Source organism: Corvus brachyrhynchos, unplaced genomic scaffold, assembly GCF_000691975.1.
Source record: "Corvus brachyrhynchos isolate BGI_N302 unplaced genomic scaffold, ASM69197v1 scaffold223, whole genome shotgun sequence".
Lineage (NCBI taxonomy): Eukaryota > Metazoa > Chordata > Aves > Passeriformes > Corvidae > Corvus > Corvus brachyrhynchos.
Window position 1 is genome coordinate 6133246 of NW_008237174.1, and position 4506 is coordinate 6137751.

A 4506-nucleotide genomic window follows, 5' to 3' on the forward strand; every position below is an offset into this window, starting at 1 on the left:
ATGTCACCGTCTTTGTTATGTTAGGAAGCAGAGGAGAGAGGTACAAACCTGGGCCCTCGCTGTCCTGCAGTGTGCAGTGATATTTCTGACAGTGGGGCTTGGGTGTACCTAGAAGAGGTTGATGTCAAATAGAAGTTTTTAATACCCACTTACCATTACCTTTTTAGAATAACTGGATATACCAAGGATCTATTTAAGAGAAAGTGCAGCTTTGTGCCCTCAAGAAATGTCCGTTCCTTCTGTCTGGTTTAGTTCTGTGCTACCACGTTTGTCTCCCTGTTGTCTGCCAACACTAGGTGTGATTTCCACCCCCCCCTTGATGTAAATGAGCCTACTAAGAGGAAAAGGAATCTTTTCTAGATAGTAAAACTTCTTGCTTTGTATCAAAATTTACTTAATACCATAGAATGTCTCTCTAGGGTAAAAGGACTTCTTTGGTTCATGTAATTCATACTGTTGTAGTATCTTGGTGTTTAACAAGGACATAATAATTTATTTATCCTAATAACATGCTTTCTGGCTGCCTCCTAAAGAAATAGGAGTATCGTTTTACAAACGTAACACTGGCACGTGAAGGACATAAATTCAACCCCTTTGTATTTATAGGAATGTTATTAGCCTATGCCCAAAGTTTTAAAGGTATTTAATCTTGTAGCACCTGAAACTCCCAAGGCTGAGCTCCGAAAAAAGTAAGTAGTGAGATCGTTAGTAGGAGAGCAGCAGGTTAATCCCCCAGTCCGCAGCTCTGCCCTGATCCCGAAGTGTGCTGTGACACCCACGTCACTAGGCCTCCTGCTATCGCTCTGTGCTGAGCTCCGTTCCTCCCATCGGGTTTCATTTGCAGCTCGACTGCCAGGCTCCTTCCATCTCCTCCTCCGGCTTTGCCTTGTCAGTAACTCCTGACAGTTCATGGTTACTCAGTTTGAGATAGTAGAAGAATAACATCTTTTGTAGTGCTAATTTTCTGTTGATTTAGGTACTTACAGTGACTCAAGGTAGGCTCAAATGAGTACCAAAGTTAATACAAAGGAAAATCCACCATTCCACTCTGAGGAGAGGGTTTAAACTGGGTCAACAAGCTAATCTGACTCATTCCTAGCCACACAGGCACTCGTGTGTTGATGCAATGGAGGGCAACAGCAGAATTACCTTTTGGAGATGAACAGTCTGTTTTTATTCGCAGCCCAGCGTTAAATCTGCTTGAGCCAAACTGAAATCACACTCTCAGGCTGTGCAGTTCATGAGCAACCTTTCCTCCCCCAGCCGTCTGTTAAACTCCTACCTTGGGAACTGGTTTGTTCCAGGTCATGATGCCTCTTTCCTGACGGTCTGTGTGTGCTCTCCTGGGCTTTTCAGAAACATGCTCATGCAGAGAAGTGCTTGAGTTACCCTCGGGACTGGAGTTGAGTTGTGGATTTGCTTATGCTGAAGCATTGGGTGGGTCGAGTTGTGGGGGCAGGAGTGGGAATGCTGAGGTGGCTCTGGCCATCGGCTAGCGTTGCGTTCCCTGGCAGAGCAACGGGAAGCATTTAAAGAGCCTTAGGATTCACCCAGGGTTGTGCTAGAAGTGGGTCACAGCTGGAGGCCTACAGGTGATCTGAATAATGTAGCTCAGAATTACCCTACAGGTGCTTTCAGAGAGTGTATTCTCTCCATGTCCTGAAGATTTATTTGCCTCCTTTTGAGAGCAGAGCCATAATCAACAGCAATTTTGGTTTCCCACCATCCCTCTTTCTGTGTAAGACAACAGCAGTTTCACAGCATGTGGAGCAGCAGGGAGAGCAAAGTCCAGGGAGAGACAGGTTATCTCTTGTTCAGGACTGGGAGTGAGACATCGAGGACTGGAGTTGATGAGGGAATCCGTTTCATTCTTGTCTGCTTGCTTGAAAGAGTTTCAGAAAAACCTCTGAGTGTGTGCCTGTGTTACAGCCATGCAATCCTCTTCCAGATCTTTCTGTAGCAGAGGCTGTTCGATAACTGTGACAAGCCCTGAGTGGTCATGTGGAACTGTTGAGGAAGGTCCTGCTGGGTTTATTCCCAGTGGGTGGTGGTCCCTGGGGGTTGGTGTGCTGAGCGTTGCTTTTCCTCTGTGTTGAGAGCAGATGTCCTTTGGGACAGAGCTATGGATCTGTTCCCAGCTTGACTGCAGAGAGGCACTCCTGTTTGTAACAGGGTACAGGTCTGCTGGGTGAAGGGCTTTGTGGATGTTTGAGAGCCTCATGGGAAGTCTTCTCCCTTGTGCTAGAAGTGATGCTGAGACCCAGGCAGCAGCCTGGAAAAGGGTGAACTTGGAGAGGTTGGAGGCTGGAAAATCAGCAAGTGGGGGTCAAGGACAGTGTGTGCGCTTGTGTGGAAACCACAGGGCCTGTGAGAGAGGAGACTGCCAGGATGGCCTGGAGGTTGCTGGCACACCTGTTGCTGGGGGGCACTACAGCTCCCACGAGCAGTGCCAGGGCAGCAGTGCTCAGGGAATGCAGGAGGTGGTGGGAGGAGAGACTTGTGGAAAGCAGTGAAGGGTGAGTTGGGGAGGTGAGGTGTGTCCTTGTGCCCACTCTGCTGTTGCTTCCAATTCAGGAGGATGTGCTGAGCACTAGCTCTTCTCCAGGGACCCAGAGCATACATTTCTGCCATTCAGTAGGACTTGCTGGGATTTCTATCCCTTCTGTTTCAAGAAATATGTGAAGATACTTGTGCTGTACCTGTGATGAACATCTGTTTTCAAATATAACTGCTCTTTAAACCCATATTGCAAAAGAGACCTTCCACTTAGATGGGTACATGTTTGGGATTCTCCTCTGCACACCGTTCATCGCCTCAGGCTCTCCTTGCTTCACAGTCCAGGGATTTTGCCTGTGAAGCAAAGGCTGTTGCTTCTGTGTACCTTTGGTTTGCTTTTTTATTTTTATACAGATGACTACATGAGTATTTATAAATGAGTAATAGGGATTTCTTTCTTTTTGGTCTCTTTTTTTGTAAAAGGCTCACTTGCTGGGTGCTAGCAAATACTGGCAGCTCTTGAGTGAATTCCAGATGTAGTAAAAATCTGCCTTTTCAGGGTTGTTGATGTTACTTTTTAAGTCCAGATGTAAACTAAGAGAAGCTGATTTTTGCTACAGTTAGAAGTCTGTATTGTGGGCTTTGTTATATTGTCTTGAGTACTCCTAATGTTACATTCTGTAATGACGAGATTGGGCAGTACCTGAAGATACTCGGTTATCTTGTCTGTTAAAGCCTAACCCTATGAATAGCCTTTTCATCCTTTCTGTGAATGTTAATAAATCAGGAGGTTTTTTTGCATGATTTGCTGATAAGAGAAATTTAGTGTGTGTTCCTACAACTATAAATTGTTGACCAAAATGTTTTTTTGCAAGAGTGTCTTGGAGTCTCTGGGATGGAGTTTGGTTTTGTTTGATTAGTATGTGTAAAGTCGTGGAAGTCAAAAAATGGGGCAGTCAGCACCCTGGATGCTCACCTCAAGCAGCAAATAGTTAATCAACTGGAAAATATTATCTTTAAGAACTGAATAGCTGTGTAAATAATGTTTGAAGAAAGGTAATAGGTACAAAATATTTCCATTTGCCTATTTTAAATGTGATTTTCTGGCACAGGTTTTCAAGACTTCTTTCTGCAAAGGACAATAGATAAAACTTTGTATAGTAGAGCAAAATCAGTAAATACAATTATTACTATTTTATTAAGTCTTTTTGTAAAGTGTTCAAGAATATTTTATTACTCAGGCTGAAATGTGTTCTCTGTGTGGGTGGATACACAATGATAGGTCTATTTTTTTCTACCCTAAATGGTAGAAGCAGCGTACATTGAAAGCCACTGGGGAGTTAGAATTTGTCAGGGAGACGAGCACCATGAGCTCGTGAGTTTAACTGAAGCTATTGCAGCCACCTTGATTGTATGGGACTCAAGCCCAAACTGGCTGTGCTGTGTGTTACATCTGCCTTTGTGTTAACTTGGATGTAGTGGGCCTGGACTCTGAGGTGAGACAGTGCAGTATCAGATGAGGAAAAGGTTTCATTTATTTATTACAAAATAAGTGAAAAAATGGATGATGCGTTTTATAATTGCCATATTTAATGGGGATTCTCCATTTTTAGATTTCACGCAGTTGCCTGTGACAGCTCCTATTGAGTAAACTGAGACTGGAACATCTTGTATCAGCTCTTGTACCTGTACCTGCCACGATGAGAAGTTGCATAAGGTTTTTTTTTTCTTGTTAATTCATGCTTTTATCATAATGTAATTGTTGTAAGCAGGTCAATTAGTAAACACATTCCTTTAAGGATTTTTTCTTTCTCATCTAACAGAAGTTTTCTTCTAAAACTAAAGGGTATAACAGTATTAGTATAAGTAGTATATCAGGCCAAATCACTGATTATGTATTAAGCAGGATCAGTCCTGAAAAGTACTGGTTTACTTCTCCAGACTCATGAATGAGTGTGCTGGTTGCTGCTTCTTTTTGTTGAACAAGTGTGTCAAATTTAATTAGTGGTC

At 43.3% G+C, this 4506-nt stretch overlaps 1 protein-coding gene across 2 annotated transcripts in view; it reads left to right on the forward strand.

Annotated features, from left to right (window-relative positions):
* Positions 1-4109: 4109 nt before the first annotated feature.
* ACSL3 (acyl-CoA synthetase long-chain family member 3) overlaps positions 4110-4506 on the forward strand; it is a 37361-nt gene continuing 36964 nt past the window's right edge. For both annotated transcript variants that reach the window (XM_008629564.2, XM_017728860.1), the window contains exon 1: positions 4110-4213. The gene's annotated coding sequence lies outside the window, so the exon portion shown is untranslated. The remainder of the gene's footprint in view (positions 4214-4506) is intronic.